Raw genomic sequence first — 22,636 nt, forward strand, 5'->3', positions numbered from 1 at the left:
GTGTGCCCCACTCTGCCGGCTGTTGCATTCATCAAACCTGTTGGAGGGACTGGTTCCTGGATATAGGAAGCCTGAAACTGGTGCCACAGTAATAATTCCCTCTATATAAGACTTTACTATTTTCAAAGTATTTGGTTGTCAGTTGGTTGGTCCCATTTTCAAAAAAGGAGAACCAGCTCTGAACAAAATGAGTTGACCACTGTTCCAAAAGAAATTTGCAGCAGAGGCTGTGATAATAATAGTAGTAGTAATGATAATAGCAATGACATATTTCTAGAACACTTACTATCATACTGAGCTAAATCCTTCAGGAACAGGAGTTGTATCAGCTAATTCTCATAATCTCAGGTGGATGAAAAAAAAGTTCTACGGAAAGTAACCTCACAAGGTTCTGATCTGATCAGAAATTCCTAACTGGGCAGATCCTGTTGGGTAGTCAAGCCCCAAGCATATATATAACTTCTTTGGTAAAAGGCCTGTCTTTGCCTTAAGCAAATCCTGTCCATTGTTTCTGTGCATCCAGTTGAACATAACTTTGACATAACTCCATTCAGACCTGCTCCTTCTAAAGCAATGACCACCCTCTAGAGAGCACATAATCTTGTTCTTTATTCTGTAATTCAGTGATTTTCAAAGACTTTTTAAAACATGCAATACTTGACTATTTAGTCAGGGGCACTGACCTTTTTTCCCCCCAGACTGTCAAATTAAAAAAAAATGACATCAGCCAACACAATAGCTGTCTGGTACAAATAAATCAAAATTATACTTTTTGTGTGTTAGATCAGCAAAAAATACATTGTTTGGTGTGCTGCAGAATTTTAGTCATTAGTTTCCCTGTGCCATGAAATGAAAAAGGTTGAAAATCGCTGCTGTATACTCAGATCGCCCCCTTGCTTTCCTCTACTTCCACGTAATCTTCCTTACATTCCCTCCTTTGTCCTAAATACATTAAAAGAAGTTGCAAGTTGTCATTTCTTAGGAGCATATTTTTTTTTCCAGCCTGATAAGACCTTGCTTCCAGGATATTCTGTTTGGCTCAAATAAATTAGGTTTGGACATTCTTCCATCAACACCTGCAACTTAGGAACCCCTGTAGGAGGCAGAGGTGGGAGTCTTACCCGGGAACAAGACAGACTCTTCCAACTAGAGGCGCCTTTTGCCCACTCCTCTGGTCCCTCCAGTCCTCGCCCCTGCCGGGTAACCTCCTGCCCCCAACCTAACCAGGCCATCATTCCAATCCGAGGTCAGGCAGGAGAGACCCGGGCAATCGGTGCACACCGCAGCCTCAGGTCAGGAAACTGAGGACGGTGGGAGAGAAAAATCGGCCAACACATGTCAGCCGCTGCTTACAGCAGTCCAGACAGCGCGGGACACAGCCGTGGTCCGGCGGTGACCGACGACGGGGTGGGCAAGGAGGGCGGTGGACCGCAACAAAAAGGGGGAGAGGCGGCTAGCCAGAAGCCCCGCCCTCCACGGAACCACGTGCCAGCTCTCAAGCTGGGTGCTCCAGCGGAAAAGCGGTGGGGCGTGGCCGGGCCGGGCTGTACCAAGAGAAAGGATTCTCAGGGGGGGAAACCCTGGCCCCGGGAGCGCGCGCGCGGCCTTGTTGCGCGGGGCGGGATCGCCGATCGCCACGCCTCCACCCCCGTGTTCGGCGCGGGAGGTGGTAGCACCTCAGTGGTGCAGGCCTGCGTCCTGTTCAGTTTGGGGAGTTCTGCGGCGCGTCTCCAGGTGAGTGAGGGGCATCTGGCGCTCCGGGTTGTTAAGGTCCCGGTTCCAGGTCTCGGGGTGCGGGAGCTCTGGGGTCCCGCGGCTCAAGGTCGCTGCGATTGCCCGAGCCCTTGGTGCTGGAGCGAGGTCTTGGCCGGGTGGCTGAGTGTCTCACCGACGCTCACACGGAAAGCGCGGCTTCCACCTCGGCTCTTCCCCGGCTGTCCCTTCTCCTCGAGCCGACCACTTGCGATGGCCTGAGAGCCATTCTTTCCACAGCCAAGGACGCCCGACGGGCCTCTCGGTTCTCGGCGTCAGAGCGCTCTGCCTCCAGGGCCCGCGCCGCTTCCTTTTTGGGTGAGCCACTTTTTCTCTCTAAATCTCAGTTTCACCGTCGATACTATGGGCCTCGAGGCGTCCAGTTTAGGGGTAACTCATGTAGGAGGAGCTCTACGAGTGCGAATGGGACCCGAATCCGATCCAGCAGCGTCAGGTGGACTCAGTCCAGGGCTCAGGGAGCCGGTCAGCCCAACCTGTTGTGTCAATCGCTCTGCGTGTGGGCGAGGCCCCTGTATCCTTCGGGGGTAGTGCCTTTCGCAAGCAGGTGTCTTGGCGGCTGCTGCGACAGATCTTTGCCGGACTCTGCTGGGCAGCCGAGACACTCTTAACTGGCTCGTGGGAACCATTGAGTAAGAGGTAGAGGTCGCCTGTGCGGTGGGAACTTGACCTCGACTTTTTGCTTTTTATTTCTTAGAAAATAGTGCTAATGCCAAGGGAGATGAACCTTGGGTCTGAACCTCGGCACCTTGGCAGGACGCCTAACTTCTTGAGTCTCTGTGGTCTCCGCAATTTGACAGGCAGTGATACAGCCCACCTGCTGCCTCCACAGGATTGAGGTTCTGTGGATCAAAGCAGAGGATTTTGGAGGGAGGGTGGCATTGAGAACTGTTAAATTCCTTAACTGACCCTCTGGGATCCATTGTCCCCACTATGCAATACTGTAATTCCTTTCGTTTGGTGAGATGCCGTTGGTTCTGCCTACACAAATCCCCTTTGAGTGGTCGTGGGGTTGGCTTGATCAAGGAACCAATCTAAAAGTCTCAGTAAAGCAGGAAACCCAGAAGGGATCACTGTCTTGTGTGTGTGTGTGTGTGTGTGTGTGTGTGTGTGTGTGTGTGTGTATCTGTCTCTCTAAGGAGTTATTTTCTTTTTGAAAGAGGGAGTTCCTGAGCTTTTCATGATTTTCCTACTCTTAATGTAGGAAGCTGTTTCATTAGGCACATAGGTTAATCATTGTCTCAAGTGTCCAGAAAATGGGTCTGCATTTCAGAGAATGGAATGTTAGCTTCCAGTTGTGTCGTGGTGTTTCTTAACTAGCAGAGTGGTATTAACTCTAAAATTCTTCATGGCTAGAACTTAAAAAAGAAAGGACAGGTTAGATTTGAGATTAAAAAGAAGCCCAGGGACGTATTGTTCTTCAGCATCTAGAAATAGCAGCATTGACTGCAGCCAGCAGGAGTCAGGTTGGTGAATACCCGTGGGTGGGTACGAGTTTGTAATCGGCCACAGGATTACAGGATGTCAGTTGTCTGAGGAACCTGAAATTTTAGGACCTGCCAATGACAGGGTCGATCCTCTTTGAAAAATCAGATCTGAGTAAATCCATGTATATTTAGGGGAGAGACTATTTGAAATCAGACCTTCTTGGCAAATCCAAAACATTTACTTGTTAATCATTGTAAGTTAAACATTTTAAACATTTAAGTTATTTGCTTAACATTTACTTAAGCAACATTTTTCCCCCGATGGAAGCTTCTGTATAGTGGTAGGATCTTTAATGGTTCCAGAGAGCCCAATTGTCTCTGCAGTGTCTGCACTTCCTTGTGGTTTAGGAAGGAGCAGAACACTGGATTGGGAGTCAGGGAACCTGAATTCCCGCTCTGGCACTAGCACTGCATGTCTTTTGGCAAACCACCCCAGGCCCATGGGCCTCAGTATAGTGCCTTGGGATTTAATCTATATGTAAGATGCATTTGAAAATTAAAATCAGAAGAAAGTGAAGTGGAGAAATGATTGTTTTCATAAAAATGTAAATGTTTTTGTTTACAAAAATATTGAGTGTTCATTATTTTAAAAACTATCACAGAAATAATGCACTGTAGGTAGTGAATATTTCTCATAGCCTTTTGCTGAGACCAAAAAAAAAAAAAAAAAAAAAAAAAAATCACTGCTTGTGGTGTAGTATATATTCTCCAGATGTTCTTTCACATATAAAAACATCTAAATTTAAAAAAATTTAAACAACAGAAATTTATTATTTTAATTTTAAACACAAAGTGTAGATGAAACTAGCCACTCTGTTGAGTCTTGCCTTTTATTACTTAACATGATCTCTTTCTATATCACTATGTAGAGATCTACCTCATTCTTTTTTTTAAAACCTTATTCTTTTAAAAATGACAGAATATTCCAGTAACCAGTATTAACTGAAAAAAAATTATGGGATTTGTAACTTTTTGCTATTATGAATTCTGCATGAGCAGTCTTGCTTTTTGTCTTACGTAATTCAGCAAGTATTTTTGCATAATGAATTAGAAGCAGAAGATGTGGAACAACATTCGTCATCTTTTAAGTGTATTTAACAAATATTGACTGTGTACCAGGCAATATTTTAGGTGTCAGAGCTATAGCAGTGGCGAAATAGAGAAATCCCCTATAAATCTGATTGTCTAATGGGGGGAGACAAATAACACACATGGTTTGTCAAATGATGATAAATAATTTGAGATTTAACTTTTTATTATAGATGAGATTCATTTAAAATTAAAATTATAATAAAACAAAATGGAGAAATGACTTTTTAATGAAAATGTATTTTTTCTGTTTTCAAAAATATTTTTAAGTGATTATAAAAAAAATACTGTTAGAACAAAAGAAAAAGAAAAAAGTGAAAATAAGAAAAAAAAAGACTTAGAAAATATGCAATATAGATGGTGAATTTCCTCCATAGCTTACCCCGAAACATTTTTATCTGTGGAGAAAAATAGTAGAGGAGAGAGAAGAGAGTGTGTTTGTAGAAATAGTGTGACTTTAAAAGTCATTATGTATTGCCAGACTCCCCTCCAAAAATGATACCTTGTTGTGTTCCCACTGACAGAGACTCATCATTTTTTAATTTATAATTCTAAGGCCAGTTGAGAAGACTGATAATGGCAGCGATGCTTTCTTTTCAGAAAAATTTTTGCCAGACTCTGTACTGTCATATCTGTGTGCATAGATGTATGCATATCTGTGTGTACACAAACACAGACACGTTTTTATATTAAGTTCTCATGACCCCCAAAAGCTGCTGGTTTCTTGCCCACTTCATAGCTGAGGAGGGAGCTCAGTGATGAAATCGCTCGCTCAAGGCTGAGGATGAAGCTGAGGCCATGCCCATGGCCACCTTCTCCCAGAGTCCTCACTCTTTTTGTGCTGTATCTCATTTTCTGACTGAAGAGAATTGCTTTTTAGTTTACTTGCTTTGGTGGAAGGGAAATCTCTTAATACATACATACAAGTACTTAATAATATGATCATTCCTCCTCAGTTACAATACCACAAAGCCCACGTAAGCATGGCTCTCTTGTATGTTTCACTGTATATTTCATTATAGTGTAAGAAACAGAAGAGAAGTAAATATCTGATAGAGAGATAGATGGTGCCAGTTCTTTATTATTATTTTTATTATCCAGGCAACAGAACAAAATCTGTTTTCCTACATGGTTCTGTTATCTGGCATTGATAGAAACTTAGACTCACTGGGTGGGTAGGGAGAAGCTCCTGGGTCAGAGGCAGTTTAGGAGCTTATACAGGCAGTGGCCCATGCCATGCCTTACTTTCTTCATCCATGAAGTGAGGGAATGAAGGCCTGATCCGCTGTCTTCCTGGAGCAGCCAAAGGGACACGTGTTTATATGTGTTTCTCCGGTAATGCTTGCTTGGCAATATTTGCATTCCTGTAGAAGGTTATTTAAGTAATCCATATTTGGATTGCCCTGGCTAGTGTGGCTCAGTTGGTTGAAGCATTGTCCCTTAATCAAAAGGTTGCGGGTTTGATTCCTGATCAGGGCACATATTATTAGGTTGTGGGTTCAATACCTGGTCCCAGCACGTAGGGGAGGCAACCGGTCAATGTTTCTCTCTTACATTGATATTTTTCTCTCTCCCTCCCTCTTTCTCTAAAAGCAATAAAAGTCCTTGGGTGAGGATAAAAAAATTTTTTTAATGAAATAAAAATAGGAAACATATTTGGCCTTCGGGGTTTATAAGCTTTTATGTTTAGGGCCTGGTTCAGGCACTTGAGAACTCTGCTGGGGAGGGGAGCAAACATGAAAATAAACAATTATGTCAGAGTATGTTGAATTTATTCTGGAGATAATGCATATGAGGTGCTTATCCTTGGTGCTGAGCTTGGTGTGTGTTGGGGAGTACTCAGGACAAGCTACTTTTATGTGTGTGGAAGGGAGTTTTCTCAGGCTCCACAGAAGAAGCGACAATTGACTTGGGTCTTGCAGGGTAGGTAGGTAGGTCCACCAAGGCGCACACCCTCTGAGGGCTATAGGATGTAGGTTTCATGAGACTTGGAATGAGTAGGCAGTATCTGAAGGTGTCTGTGAACCATGCTAAGTGATGGGAAAGCTTTCAAATAGGTCAGCGATAATGACTAACACTGAAGTGTTTTCTTGTATTGGGCTTTTTCAGACTTCCTTCTTGCCCAATGCCTCTCTCTCTGAGTGAATTCATCATTTAGGAGTCACTCTCCCTGATTCTGTATCATACCATTTTAGAGCTTCTCCTCCTAAAAGTTTGTTTCCTTCCCCAAATCCCTCCCTAAATGGGATGTTTACTTAATAGTTTACCTGTTGTTGTATGTTTGTGTATGCGTGAAGGTGGCAGAGGAATCCCATGGGCAAACCATGGCTCTTTGAAGGCTGATGGCTCCTGTTGGTTGGGTCCAGTGGAGCCAAGTTCATCAGCCTCCGTGATGCCTGATGTAGGTTGGTATGGCAACTTAGTTAACACTTGGGTATGTTTTGAACAAGGCACCTGGGGGACTCCGTCCTCCTTGCTTGTGGAGAATACTAATGATGTGGGAGGTCTGTTTATAAAGAGGTGACTATATTGGGGGGAAATACAACAATTACCCTTTAATTGGAGTCTTGAGGGTGAGGCATTCTAATATCCTTTGGACAGTGTCTGTACACAGCTGAGAGAACATACAGATGCTTTTAGAAATTCATCAGTTTCAAACCTAAACTAGAATACAGTGATGGGTGAGACTGTGGCGCCATCAGCTGCAGACTGTTTCTCAGAGAACTGGATTCTTTAGGAGACATGCTGTGTTAGGAAAATAAAGTGGAGATAGTTGGCGTTTGCCTACCTGCTTGTGATAATGGAGGAAAATGGACTCTGAAGTGTGCCCTCAGATGTGGAACTTCCGTAATTTACTTCCAGGTGAGATTTATAAATTAGATTTAGTCATTTTTTAATCTCCCCTACCTTTGTCTTGAGTGCAGTTTCCTGTGGTTCCCCCCCCTCCCCACCCAGCTTGCCGAGCTCAGCCTTCCACATCCCCTCTTCCTTTGGGGCTTATGTAAGAGCACCCTGCTCCTGGAGCACTTTGGCCCTCACAGGTGTGCATCACCATTGCGTTTGTTAGGCTGGGTCTGTACAAAGGTTTGAGAGTCAGGTAGGGACACATGAACTTGTGCTCACCTTCCCTGAACCAGGTGTGTTGGTCAGTTGGGTTCAGTTTTCAACACTGCAAACAGAAGTGGTGGTTCTTGAATACACAGGAAAATGTATTAGCCAATTGTGTCCAGGGCGTTCTGGGGTGGAGGTTAGGTTGGGTCACATTCTAGGCATTGAGTCAGGGATTTGTGGTCTGGTGAGGAAGAGCATTTGTTGTTTTCAGCTGAGGGTTTTAGAACCTTTGTGATTGTTTAAGAAACATTGTGTTCTGTGGACTTGTTGGATGCAGTGCCTTAAGTAATATAATTTGCAAACTCTCAAAGGTCATTTAGTATCACAAAAGAGATGAAAACGCCCTTGGCCTACGAGAAACACCACCAGCAAGATCTCTATCCCATTTAGGGACCTCACCGTCTTCCTGGTCTCTAAAACTCTCAGGGCAAATGACATCTGTCCCTTTTTCCTGTATTCCATCTGGATTTCCACCACCGTGCTGTTCTGTCAGTTTTTAGTCTTCTAATGTCTTTCCACTGCCCTGGTGATACTGTAGCTGCTAGTCATTTCCAGTTTGCTCTAGACCCCTAATTGGCTTTCTTAGTCCATAACTTTCCCTCCCCTTTTTTCCCCATCTCCTCTCAAGACCTGCCCATGGTACCATTGCTAGAATGATCCCACAGCTGTTTTTATTACCCTCCTTTGCACAAGAATTCACAAGCACTCTCACTGACTTTAAAAAAAAAAAAATTTGCTGTGCTTCTTCAACAGAAGAAACCTCATCTTTTTAAAGATTTAATTTATTTTTTATTTTCAGAGAAAGAGGGAAACACCAATGTGTGAGAGAAATTAGTTGCCTTTTGCATGACCTGGCCCACAACCCAGACAGGGACCCTGGCGGGGAATCAAACCAATGGACCTTTTGGTTCGCAGACTGGCACTGAATCCACTGAACCACACCAGCCAGGGCTCACTCTCTTATTGTTTCGTGTTTTTCTTCCCTTCCATCTACTTCCATAATGAAAGTAGCTTATAATAAAAGGAGTGTAAATCTCCCTCTCCCTACTGGCAATATACTTGGAGTAGAATGTGAGTTCATTGAGTACAGGGAACTTCCCCATCATTCCCATGAGCGTAAGCCACCACATGCAACAGTACAAGGTGTAAAGGTAGGCATTCTACAAATTCCAACTGGGTGGATGGAGGAATAAATGGATGAGTGAATGATTATGGCTTCTCTCTCCCAAGTATACTGCTAAGCTTTCTCCAGCATAGTGATTATCAGTATTGGGTATGATCTGTGTTTTTCAAGGTTATTCTAAGGTGCCATATGAACTTTTTATAGGATTTTAATTTTTCATCTAGGTATGAAATTTTAAACATTTCAAGTTCCTCTCGTAATTGATAGTTTATTTAATAATTAATTCAACAATTAATCATTAAGAAGAGAAAGAACTTGGATCCTCTCCCCCCATCGTAGTCTAAGTCTTTCCAGATATTTCTAGGTCAGTTACCTGGATGCCAAAAAAAAGAATATATTTGTTTATTTTAAAAATTCTAACAAAATGAATAAAAGGAATTTAGTTTAACCTTTGAGTATATGTTGCATGTTGGGCCCTGTGCTGGGTGTTTATATCTCATGTGATGATCATAACTGTGGAGATGGCCAATGAGGGGACTGAAGCTGAGTAATAAGTAATGTGATAAATAAAGGGCCCCATGGTTTGTAGGTGGCATATTTGGGGTTTGAACGAAGTTCTGCCTATCTACAAGGCCCGTGTTCTTTCATAGCTCAGCTGGGTTTTAAGTTTCTTGAATTTGAAGGCCCACACTCCTCTCAGCAAAACCAAAACCATGGAAAGAACTAGTAACTAAGAGGAGGATCCTGGGAGGCAGGCAGGTGTACCAAAAAGCAGACAAGGGAAGCGGTTATGATTGAGCACAAAACTCAGCTCAGAGCTTCCTAGAAGGCAAGGCAAAGAACGATGGGCTTGCATAGCAAACTGAAAAAAAGAAAGCAGATCAGTCTCTCACACGAAGCATTTTTCCCTAGGTCTTCACTTCAATGAACTAAGATTGAATATGGCAGTGGCCACAGCCTCTGTACTCAGCAGATTTTTGTAAAGCATCTCGTGTGTACCAGGTCCTCTTTGAGGTGCTGGGACTGCAGTTGTGTGTGGACAAGACCAAACAGGATGATGATGGCTTAGACAGTGTGGAGGGAATGTTCCGAAGAACATAAGAGCACGACCCACAGGTAGCCAGCCCTCTCTGGGACCTGCTTGGGTAGGGGCAGAGAACTTCAGGCTCTAGTCTAATAGTGAGGGCAGAACTTTTGGGGAATGGAGCAAGAGTGATGTATTTTATCAGGCAGGAGTAAAGCGAAAGAATCTGAGAGAATGAGTAGAGAGAGACCCTTTGCCAGAAACAGGAGACAGACAGTCCACAGCAGGAGGCCCTGAGGTTTCTAAACACATCTCGTAAGTAGTGGTCTGCAAAATTGCTGTGAAAATTGAAAAGCTTGGCTTGGCTTCTTGCCCCTTAATGGGTGACTTTAAGCAGAGCCAAGAGTTCTCGGAAGAAGCCCCGCTTCTGTTCAAAGGCTCGTGGCTGAAGGGCCAGCGTGCTGTGCCCGTCGCTTGTGGAGTGATGACTCTGGTTTGGGAGATGGTGTTGATTCGATCATTGAGCAAATACACGTGTTGAGCCCCATGTTAGGTCGTGCTTCTTGAACACTCTGGGGACAGAAATGCAGGATAGCTCTAGCTGGTCATCAGCTTGTACCGTGTCTCTAGGGGTTATGTAATTTTGAGTAATTCTGTCACCTGATGGTACGGCCAGGATGTCAACTGCAAAATGAACTGCAGCTTGTTCAAGGAAGCAACTTCTATCTGTAGCTTTGCCTTGTTGTAAAAAGGTTTTGAAGGGCATACAAGTGGGTGACAGAGTGGCTCTGACATCATTTAGTCTGGGTTTGAATCCTGCTTCTACCACGTATCAATTCCCTGATTTTGGAAAAGAACTTTAACCTCTGTGATAATTACAGCTCCTGTACCCCAGAGGGCTGTTGTAGGGATAAGATGAAATAGTAGAATGTAATAGTGTAAATGCTGAAGTATGTTAATTGTTGTTACAATTAGTATTTATTAAAAAAAAAAATAGATGAGACCCAGGGTTAAGGACAGTGTATGGCTGCTGGAGGCGCTTTTGTGTTGTTCAGTTTCTTGATGTCTAGAGCAAAAAGGGAAGGACAGGAATGGGAGCAAAAAGGGAAGGACAGGAATGGGAAGTGACTGATGGTGAGCAGATTTCTTTTTGGGGTGAGGAAACTGTTTTGGGATTAGTGATGGTTGCACAATGGCGAATGTACTGACTACTACTAACTTGCACCCTTTAAAATGGTGACTTTCATGGTATGTGAATTACATCTCCATTTTAAAAATCCAGTGTATAAGTTATGGGTCCTTGAACAGCTGGACTCCCACTAGTTCTGCCACTGGCTCTCCATCACCTCGAGCAAGCGCCACACACCTGCGGCAGACGCACTGGCTGCTCACTGCATGTTTCTTACTCCTCCGGAAGTTACCTTGGGCTAACGGCCTCTGATAAGGCGAAATGTGTGCCTCTTCTGGCCTGAGGTATTTAAGAGCTGGCGCTGAGCCCCCTCCCGCGGTCTTCTCCCCTTCACACCAACCCTGGAAATTAGACCTTGAGGTAAGGAAGTCACAGGGAAAAGCTGCTTGAACTTCCTAGTCCCCTCATGGAGGCCAAGCGCGGAGCAGTCACCTTGCCTGCACTGGACACCGCATACGTGTGCGTTAACCCTTGGGTGTGGGCCGGTGCTCAGAGAACACCTTGTCCCAGCCCTGTGACCTGGTGAACTGTCCTCATGGCCCCTCACACAGGTGTGCTACTTGATGTGGTGGGCATCTTTTTTAACAGGAAGCCGCAGCAGATGCAGTGACACAGAAGTTCTCATGACCCAGCTGTGTCCCCTCAGCTCACTGCCACCACACATGCAGCTCTTCTGGCAGTGCCTGTCAGAGGGAGCATTACACTGTCAGTCTTAGGAGCATCTCGTGTGACCTAGTGTACCTGTCCCCAGTGACAGCATGGTATAGTGTCAGGCCAACCTTGGAGGCTTTTGTCTTCCTACTCCCGAAGAGAATGTGATCAGGGCGATACGAAACTGTCGTTGGCGGATGGGTGAGTGTTGGTGATGCAGAGTCTTGTAAATGGGATGTAAACATTGCGGATGCTTTTATAGACACTGCAGGGCAGTCCTGTGTCACCGTGGCATCTGATTATTATTGACTTGTTCATGTTGTGGTAAGTTTTTAACAACCCTGCTAAAATGGTTTGGAACAAGTACAGGCTATTCTTCACGCCAGAGCCAACAGGTAAAGTTGGCATAAGTGCCATCCTTTTTCCATTTTGGTCAGTGAAAGTTTGCAGAGTGTCTAGTGACGTAGAAAAATGGGGGCAGAGGGACATTGGGGTTTGGCAGGAGTTCAGAGTCTGAAGCTGTTTGTTCTTAAAGGCCAGAGCAGGTGTCACTGTTCCTTTTACAATTATTTCAGACCTTCAGAGCCATCTGCTGTGCCTGACCTTTGCCCGGCATTGTCTTCTTTTGCCTCCTCACCCCTCCATCCCTTTAGTGAGAGGGATTTATACTGCATCAGTTAAAAGTGACATGACCTACATGTAAATTAAGGTTTTTTTCCTGTTAAAAGTCAAGGTGAGCTGGTCAAGAATGATCGACAGGCGGTGCATTCAAATTCAACATGCACATGTTGGCCAGGGGCAGTGGCTGAGGGAAGGATGCTGGTGTTTTCAGTTTTAGCTCATTCAGGTTCTGAATGGCAAGATTGGACGGATTCTGGGAGTTCTGAACCTCAACCCAGACCCTTACCTTCCCCTCAGAAAAGGTTGGGTTTCTCCAGCGCTTTTGATTTCACCAGATCATAATTCTTAAACTCCTAAAGGAAATCAGGAGCTTTTGGCAGTCACCTAGACTGGGTTTCCGGGGTCTGGGAGGACAGAGCTGCAACACTCTGCCACTCACCTGCATTCTCCTAGTTTAAGCGCACCCAGTGCACTAGGCACAAAACAAAACAAGAGTTAATTTTTTTCTTATTCAGATGTCACACACTGAGTGCATCTATTATTGTCTTACATAATTCCAGCAACAGCACCTGTGTGGTAGATAGTATTATCACCATTTTATTAGTGAATAAACTGAGGCGCAGAGAGATTTCAGCATTCATGTGTGTGTGCACGTGGGTGTGAATGTTGTGACTTACGGAGACTCATGGGTAAATGATTATTGAAATTGCTTCCCAGGACTTACTTTCTGTGTCTCCCACTGCCCTGACAGTCTCCCCTCCAGCTGTCACACTGAGGAGGGTTCGGGACTGTGGAGCAGGTAATGAATGTCTGACTCTCAGCAGGGGAGAGCTAAGTGCTGAATCTGTACGTCCCCTAGTTGTGGTCCTCGAGTTGGTGTGTGGTTGCAACCCTGCGATAGCACCTCCCACTGCATACCTTCCCCACTGCTCCACCGGGGGTCTTTTTCCCTCTTCTCCCTTTCCCCTCCCCTGCTCACATTTTCTCCAGTCTTTGAAATTTAATTCCACCACAGGTAAGCTCTTTATCACTCTTATTTACCTGGTATGAATCTCAGTCCACAAAGGGCGGTGTAGAGAAAAATAACTTTCTGCAAATGAATTTAATCTCTCATGTCATGCTCCAGGTTGGTGGGAATCCACCGCAGTCATTCTTGGAGCTTCCTAGGCGTCATGACGAGGTTATGCAGCCTCATGCAGTGCCCACATTGTGGGGGCCCTCAGTCATCCCCCTGCCCAGAGTGACCTCTACAGTGCTGGCTGTGGTCTCTCTCCCATGGCCATTTCAGACCTGGGTGCTGTCTGCTGATTTTTGTGCCTCACTTACAGGATGATGGTTTGCTTTTTGCTGCTGGAATCTCCTCATACCCCAGCCAGGCAGACCTCCCTAGGTCATGCCTGTCTGCCTGTCTGGGACCTTGTCATCTCCTTGGGGCACTGTCACCAAGAGGCACATGGGACCTCTTCCCCCACTTCCGGAGACATGTCTTCTTAGTCCCTGATACAGTAATCATTATCAGGAAATGAACATTGAAAATATTATATTGTCTAATCGTAGAGTTTATTCACATTTTGTTACTAACGTCTTATAACAAAAGAAAAATCTTTTTTTTGCTGGTCCAAGATTGCATTTGACTGTAATCACTTTTTAGTTTCCTTTGATATGGACTGGTTCCTGTCTTTTTTTGTCTTTTATGACCGTGACATTTTTCAAAAAGTCATGCCATCTCTTTGTAGAATGTCCCTCAGTTTGGATTTGTCTGATATTTCTTCATGATAAATTCTGGTTATTTATTTTTGGCGGGATATCACAGAAATGGCATTGTGTAGTTAGAACACCCTATCAAGTGGCAGTTGGCATCAATTTTCCCCCTTTTGTAGCTGTTAACGTAGATCACTTGATTATGGTGATATCAGGCAGGTTCCCCGTTTTGAAGTTCTCTTTTTCCATATGTAATCAGTAAGTTTTTTTAATCAAACTTTTACTTACAGGTTTTAGCATTCATGATTCTCTTCTGAAACAGTTATCACTGTGGTGGTTGCTGATTGGGGATTTTCTGTCTTTCATTTCTTCTACATTTATTAGTTGACATTCTACCATAAGGAAGAACTTTCTCTTTTCACTCATGTATTTATTCACTTATATATTTCTATCAGTATTAACTTGTAAGTTATTCTTTTATCCTATGGGTTATAATCTGTCACTGATGGTCTTTATTTTTATGTTCAAACTGTCCCACTTTTGGCCAGTGCCACCCCTTTCCCACCCCTGTATATGTGTGTGTCTTTTGGACACGTCCCCATCGTTATCCGAGCCCTTCGCTCCCCCCGGGCACGGCGCGGTGCCTCACCTCGGGTTCACTCTCTGCGTCCCCTGCCCCAGGTCTGGAGTCAGTCATCTCTCTACGCAGCCCTGGTGCCTTCTGATGGAGTGTGGTCTAGAAACTAAGATCTGGGTGCCAGATGGCGCCTTGTTCCTGGGATATCATTTCTAGGCCCTCTTAGCAGACAAAACTAGGAAATATACACATAAACATTACACATTTTTAGATCTATTTTAATTTATTAAAAAACCATTGTGCATATGGATACGTCCAATTTCAGCCCAGTACCACCGTGTTCACTTCTTGTTGTCTCCGTATTTATAACTCCCTTTTTCAACAGCATGAACTCCAGCTCCCGCGTATTTATTTTTTTAAATTAAAAATTATTTATTAATTTTTAGAGAGAGGGAAAAGGACAGAGAGAGAGAGACATCGGTTTGTTGCGCCGCTCATCCGCGCATTCACTCGTGGATTCCTGCCTGTGCACTGAGTGACGACTGAGCTGTCTGCCTTGGCGCATCAGGGCGGCGCTCCAGCCACCAGACCCACCTGGCCAGGGCTGTATTTATTTTTAATTTTCAAAGTAACATATGAACACATTGGATGTCTCATTATAAAAGGACAGGCAAAGCACAGTTCCCTTTAGATACCCACCACGCCAGTCGTATTCTAGACATTCTGTGGAGGAAGTCCCTATTACACATATCTTCCTGGGTCCTTTTCTGGAGAAATACATAATTTTTCTTTTATTTCACTAATGGTTCCAAAATGAGAGTATAACTTTCTTTTTTATTTAATATGTTTTGGCAGTCTAACGTACCATTAATTTCATCTAATTATTTTTAACTACTGCATAGCATTCTATAATTTGGAATTGAAAACATTAGCAACCAATTTGGGACTGAAACAAGCAGTGCTGCAGTGAACATGTCACTGGACCCAGCGAGAGGCACAGTCCCAGAAGGGGTCCGCTGGGCCTGAGGACCTGGGTGGGTTTTGTTTTGGTTTTTTCCCCCATAAGAAGACAGCTTCAAAAATATTGTTCTCGCTTGGTAAATCATACATGCTTATTGTTCTTTTTTAAAAAACCTATAAATAATACATTAAAATTAAATTGGAAAAAATAAAATCTCACCCCTGAAGTTATAGTTTTGTGATGATCCTTTCAAATATCATCTTACACATATACATACATAAATATTTCTACATATCTGGGGCCATAGCACATACGCTGTTGTATTTTGGATACTTACTTGTTACTTTGCAGTAACCGATGTATAGTAAACTTTATAGAATTTCAATACACAGCTTCATGAGTTTTTACATAGATAACCCCCCCGTTATTACCCTGTAGATACCAGGTCAAGACACTGCACATTGTCTAGCATTCCAGAAGCTTCCCTTTTTTCTCCTACTCATGCCCCATGCCCCAAAGATAACCCCTATTCTTGTATCTATCACCATAGTGTACTTTTGTCCATTCTTAAAGTTAAACTATAAATGGTTGGTGCTCTTCTATTTTTGGCTTCTCTCATTCTACATTCCATCTGTTGTGTTATTATATGTAGCAGTAGTTCATCCATTTTCATATCATAGCTGCAGGTACTTAATTTTTTTTGTTGATTTCTTATTCAGAATTTTTAATAGTAACAACTACATTTATTACAGCACATACTCTGTGCTAGGTAGGCACTGTTCTAAACCTTTTACAAATTCAGCTTATTTAATCTTCACAATAACCCAGTGAAGTGGGTGCTATTATCATTGTAATGACATGTCCATGACTCTTTATCAGGTTTAAGTAGTTGTGTATTATTCCTAGTTTACCTGGTATTTTCATCATGAATCGATGTTGAATTTTGTCAAATGCTATTTCTCTTTCTATTGGGATAATCATATGAGTTTGTTTAGGCCTATCGATACAGTAAATTGTGTTTCAATATTGAACCAACCTGTACTCCTGGAGTAAATTCCATTTGATTATGATGTAGTATCTTTTTTTATACATTGCTGGATTTAATTGGCTAATATTTTAGATGTTTGCATCTATGTTTATAAGGCATGTTGGTCTATAGTTTTTTTGTACTGTCTTTGTCTGGTTTTTGTATCAGGGTAACACAGGCCACATAAAATGAGTTGGGAAATCTATTTTCTGACAGACATTGTATAGAATTGGTATTATTTCTTCCTTAAATGTTTGATAGAATTTACCAGTGCTCTCTGCTCCCAGTATTCATTTTTGGTGAAGGTTTTAACATAATTTGAATTATTTTAGAGAACGCTTCAGGTTATCTATTTTTCTTGGGTGAGCTGTGGTTGTGTCTATTAAGAAATTTCTCCATTTCATCTAAGTTATCAAATGTTAGCATATTGTTCATATTTTCCCATATTACAGTATTAATGTCTATGGAATCTAGTGATGCCCCCCTTTTCAATTCCCTTTATTGGCAATTTATGTCATTTTTTTCTCTTTTTTTTTTTTTCCCTTGGCTGGCGGTTGATTCAATTTAAAGGCAACATATGTATCAAGAGTGATATAAATTCAAATCTAGTTGCGAATGTAAGGATTTTTTTTAGAGGGAAAAGCTTTTTGTCTAAAGATGCTTTTATTAATATTATTTAGGGAAGAAGTCAGAATGGACTTCAGAAACAGACACACATTTCAATTTAAGTTCCACCACTTAACACCTCACACAAACCACTTAAACTGATCTGAGCATTGAGCTCATCACTTAGGAGATAATAGTAATTTCAGTGTGAGGTGGCTGAGACATTAACATACATACACCCAAGAAGTGCCAGGCCCAGTGCTTTCTTATAGTGGGCAACCCCTGCTACTCTCATTTAACAAAGTGAGGAATTGGAAAGAACACTGAAGAACACTGCTAAAATTGCTCTTTTGTGGAGTATTCCCCCATTTTATATTGCAGTTCTCACATTTGACTGCAATGTTTTAGTGTTTGCTTGGCCAGGTGATGAAAGTTAGCACAGCAGGTCTATGCTTTCCTCATCTTTTTTCCCTTGTGCTCATATACAATATATTTATGTGAGCAAAAATATTTCACCCTGACTGGTGTTGCTCAGTTGGTTGGACATTGTCCCGCAAAGCAAAGGGTTGCTGGTTCGATTCCCAGTCAGGGCACATGCCTGGGTCGTGGGTTCAGTCCCTGTCAGGGTGCAGATGAGAGGCAGCTGATTGATATTTCTCTCTCACATCAATGTTTCTCCCCTTCTCTTCCTCCCTCCCTCCTCCTCTCTCTAAAAAACAAATAAATATTTAAAAATACTTCAATAAAAGAAGAATAGGGAAGTAATTAAGTAAATAATGGTATATCAAATCAGGGGACTATTGGACAGCCAAATAAAATATCATTATAAAGGATCCTCTAGCAACATGAAAAAATGTTTTATAAAATAGAATACATTTTATTTGCTTTTTGTATGAGTGTATGTACACGTGTGTGTATAATATGTTTATGTATGGAAAAAATGAAGGAAAGTACTGGAGAGAAACACTATGTGGGTGATTAGCTTCTGGCCTGACTTTAAATCCTTTAACATAAACATTTGAGCAAGATGAGAGGAGGCAGGAGGTGGTAAGTCAGCTGCTGCCAGAGTCTATGCATGAGGAGCCCAGAAATTCTGGCACAAGTGGTCTGAGAGGTGCATTCCTTTCCTCTTTGTCACTGTTTATAGATACCAAGTCCTCCCACTGGGAGCCAGAAGGAGCAGTGAAAGTACCAACAGGGAGCAGCAGCTGTGTCTGTGCAGACTACGTTGGGTTTGCTGTTTTTTTTAAAAAATTTATTGATATTAGAGAGAGAGAGAGAGATGGACAGAGAGTAACATCTGTTTTTGGTCCCCTTATGTATGCATTCATCGGTTGTTTCTTGTGTGTGCCTGACTAGGGATTAAACCCACAACCTTGGCGTATCAGGCCAGTGCTCTAACCAACAGAGCTGCCCAGCCAGGGCCCAGAGTTGGGTTTTAAAGACATAATTAGGACATGATGATGGTGTGTTTGGGGGAGCCAGAGGGCCATTTACCCCATAAGAAGCACCTTGTTAGAGATGAGACACAGGTCTACGGGAAGCACGGACTGTTCTTGGGTTCAGTTTTTTTAATTGAGAGAGTTAGTACTTTCCCGTTTCTGCCTTTTTCAGAGGTCTGCCCTAAGCGTCCCTGTTTCTCCTTTCCCAGGGCCTTAGGATGTGCTGTGGGATCACATATCCCTGTGTGGGATGTGTTCCCTTGCTTTTCATAGCTCTTGTTTAATGTAAGCTGTGGCCGGGGGTGGGGCGGGGGTAGGGGATTCGTATTCATTTGAAAGGTTCCGTGAAAAAGATCCAGGAGTCAGTATTTAAGTATTAATTGAGGGCAGAGCCCTGGGGTTTTCCCCCAGCATTGTCACCAGTCATTCATTTCAGTATAATGCACATTCATTTGGTGGGTCTGTGTCCCGGGCCCCCGGGATGGCAGCTACTCTTCTCTGTTGTTCATTAAATGCAGATGAACCAGGCTCTGTTGGCACATGGGCTAAAACCAGGGGGCCTTGCCTCACAGCAGCTCATTCTCTCTCCAGGTGCCCTTGTCAGGAAGTTCTTCTTGCGAAGTGTGTACAGCACTGCCCTCTGTTGCCAGGCCGCACTTCTGCCCTCTGGAGACTCTCCTCTCTCTGTTTTCTGATTGCTCAAAGAAGGGATTAGCTGCCTCTGAATCTCCTTTTCCTGATTGTTGTAAACCTTTTCAGTTCCTTTACTGTTTCATGTTTTGGGGACTGCTCCATCCTGGGGACTTTTTCTGATTGTGTTCCAGTTTGTCTTTGATTCTAAGTTTGGCCTATCTCTACCTCTTATAATGAGCCCTCACCCTGACCAACGTGGCTCAGTCGGTTGGGTGTCATCCTGCAAAGTGAAAGGTTGCGGGTTCAATTCCTGGTCAAGGCACATGCCTGGGGTGTGGGTTCAACCCCCAGTCGGGGTGTGTACGAGAGGCAACTGATTGATGTTTCTCTCCCTCTCTTTCTCCTCTATTCTCCTCTCTAAAAAAAGTAAATGAAATCTTTAAAAAAAAATACATTCATGAGCCATTAGTGCACATTGCCTTTGGGAGGCGATAGGGGCATCGGCCCATTCCTTTCTAATTTCTCTAAAAGGGAGGGTGTGTCACCACGTGTGCTGCAGGCTGCTGCGTGGATTGTGATGTGAACTGTAGCATGCGCTGCTTATGTGTGTGTTTGGGGGAGGTGGGTGGCAAGGGGGTCTGATTGCTCTTGAGGGGCTCTTGTCAGAGTGTCATCCCTTATTCCTGATGATGCCCTAGTGGCTGAAGCAGCCTTCAGAACCAGTCTCCCCAGCACCTGAGTAAACTAAGGCAAGTCCTTAGCTTTGTGTTTCTCTTCCTTATTTGTATTCACAGTTAACTTAGGCAAAGGAGTAAGGATTGACCCATATTAACTTGTGTTGGAAAAACCCACTTCTCCCTCCTGAGTCTCTCCTCTATTCTCACACTACTACCACACTCACAGCCCTTCAGACTCTGCGACACCAGCTGGGAATTCTACAATTCAACTCAGTTCTGGCACTATCTATCTGAAGGTGTCAACAGATCCCACAGGTTAAGGGCTCAGTCCCACAAAACAACCTCCACATCAGATGCCAGTCGCAAGGCCAGGTTGCCACCTGTGCTTCTGGCCAATAGGCTCTAAGTAGGGATTCCAACGACCTCCGCTTTTGGTTCACTTAATTTGCTGGAGCGGCTCGCAGAACTCAAGAAAACAGTTGCTTACATTGACCAGTTTATTGGAGGATATGAGAAAGGATGCAAATGAACAGCCAGATGAAGAGTTACGTAGGGCAAGTTCTGGGAGGTCTTGAGTACAGGAGCCTCTGTCCCTGTGGAGTTGGAGTGTGGCACCCTCATGATATTTGGATATGTTCACCCACCTGGAAGGTCTCCAAATGTTATACTCTTGGGATTTTATGGAGACTTCATTATGTAGGCATCATCAATTCTGTGTTCCATTTTTAGCCCCTCTCCTCTTTCTGTAGAAGGGGATGGGGCTGAAAATCCTAAGCTTCTAATCATGGCTTGATCTTTCTGGTGACCAACTCCCGTCCAGGAGCCCACCCGGAGTCGCCTCATTAGAATAAAAGCTACTCTTGTCTCTCAGGAAATTCCGAGGGAGCTCTATGCCAGGAACAGGACACAGAGACCAGTGTATGTATTTTCTGTTATCTCACAGAATTTATGTGAAGTATCTTGTACCCATAAGTTGCCCTGTCCTAACTTTTTAATAGTGTTACTAAGGTATTCCCATAAAAGGCCCTCAAGTACTTTGCCAAAGGCTTAGAGGAGCTGTGGGTTCACCCGACTTGGTGTCCACGTGAGGTGGCTAAGGTCCCAATGAGACTGATTGAAACAAGCCTGCATGGCTCTTACAACCAGCAGCAGTTCCAGTGGTCAGCCCCGTGGGCCTTTGTCAGCTCCATTTGTGCTGCATGATGCTGGCTCTCCTGTCTGCTTCTCGCCAAGTCATGCTTTCACAAATCCAGCCTTCCTGGCTGCCTTCCTCTTTCACAATACCAGTCATGTGTCTCCAGATCACATTTGTAAGCTCTGTTATATAGGGGAAAGGTTTTTGGCTAAGGGCATTTGAGTCTATGTTGTGGAACATTGGCCTGAGTATGTTCTAATCTTGACTGCCTTAGGGTTCTGTGAGTGTCTGTGCAAGCACCATCGTATAGGTGCATAGTTCTTTCTAATCATGTCACACCCTCGCCACCCTGTCATCACCAGCTACCCAAGGCCCAGAGACCTTAGACACTTAGAGGGCTCCTGGGCCCTTTGCATACTGGTCTCAGCCTCATGTAAAAGACTCATCCTTTACTCGCCACCCTCATACCCATGCATACAAATGCATCCCATTGTACCACACTTGAGTTACAGCAGATTCTGTAGCTACTGGTCTTTCATGGTTTAGGCCTTGGTACATACCATTTGTGCCTGGAATTTCTCTTATCTTCTTTATGTGACTGGTAGACCCTCTTCCCTTTTCATGATCCAGCTCAGATGTTAATGCAGCTTCCTTGACTGTTTTGGACCATCTTCCCGTCTTTGTCCTCAGAGCTCTGTTTTTGCTCACACCAGGTCTCCCCGTGACATTGTAATTGTTGGGCTGTGCCTGTGAGTTGGTACTGTCCACCCCCCACCAGTGCGGTTGCAGAGGAGGCCTGAGAAAAGAGAGGGTTTAAGTAAGATTTAGACTTTTATCATACCCAAAATGTTCAGGATACAATAAAAAATTACTATACTATGAACTAGGAAAATTGCAACTTGCATGGGAAAAGGCAATCAACAGATGCCAATATCAAGATAACACAGATGTTGGAATCATACAAGGTATAAGGAAGAGCGAAACAGACATCTTAGAACTGAAAAATGAGACACTAAAAAAACTAAACAAAAATAAAACCCCTCAATTGATGGCTCCACAAAAGAATGGAGAAGACAGAGGAAATCATCAGTGAACTTGAAGATAGAACAGTAGAAATTAACTAATCTGAACAACAGAGAAACTAGACTGGTAAAACTGATCAGAGCCTCGGGAACTTGTGGGACTAATAAAACATATTTATGTAATCATAGTCCCAGAAGGAGAGGAAAAAAGAGGGTGGAGCTGAGAAATATCTGAAAAACTAATGGCTCAAAAGTCCTCAAATCTGCAAATTCAAGAAGCAGAGAGAATTCCAAACAGAATAAGTCCAAAGAAAAACACACTGGCCATGCCTCAGTTTGGATAAACTTTGTGGACACTCTGTCAAGGGGGGTCCAACCCGTGGCCCAACACAAAATCGTAAATTTACTTAAAGCCTTTTTGTACTCAGCAATTTTCATTAGTGTTTGTGTATTTAATGTGTGGCCCAGAGACATCAAAAGTTTGGACACCCCCGCTCTAGCTAGAGAGGAGTCTGTCCCAATTGCTCTTTGGAGCGCTGCTCTTTAGCAGGCTGCCTTGGGGGAGGTACTTTTCCCTGAGGATGTCCCAGTCTTTGGAGGATGAGCTGTTAGGCAAGAGCAGTCTTTGTTTCCTTAAGGGCAAGAGCAGTCTTTGTTTCCTTAAGGGTTTTCACTCATCTTGAAGCCATTGAACTTTGGCAGAGGCGTGTGGACCTGAGCAGATCCTTTTCCCACTGCAGCTGGGGGATGGATGCCAGACCTTCATCTGGGCTGCCTCAAGGTCACTGTA

General features: G+C 43.6%; 1 protein-coding gene across 3 annotated transcripts in view; it reads left to right on the forward strand.

Moving 5' to 3' along the window:
* Nucleotides 1-1,658: 1,658 nt before the first annotated feature.
* The window catches only part of LOC129083788 (NADPH--cytochrome P450 reductase), a 65,014-nt gene continuing 44,036 nt past the window's right edge, over nt 1,659-22,636 (forward strand). The window contains exon 1 of one of the 3 annotated variants that reach the window (XM_054589749.1): nt 1,659-1,734. The gene's annotated coding sequence lies outside the window, so the exon portion shown is untranslated. Of the gene's footprint in view, nt 1,735-1,967; nt 2,071-9,496; nt 9,697-22,636 lie in introns of those variants that run through there. The other 2 variants (XM_054589751.1, XM_054589750.1) reach the window with 2 other exon arrangements.

The sequence above is a fragment of the Pteronotus mesoamericanus genome, unplaced genomic scaffold, assembly GCF_021234165.1.
Source record: "Pteronotus mesoamericanus isolate MK-2021 breed Mesoamerican mustached bat unplaced genomic scaffold, CSHL_Meso_final scaffold_167, whole genome shotgun sequence".
Lineage (NCBI taxonomy): Eukaryota > Metazoa > Chordata > Mammalia > Chiroptera > Mormoopidae > Pteronotus > Pteronotus mesoamericanus.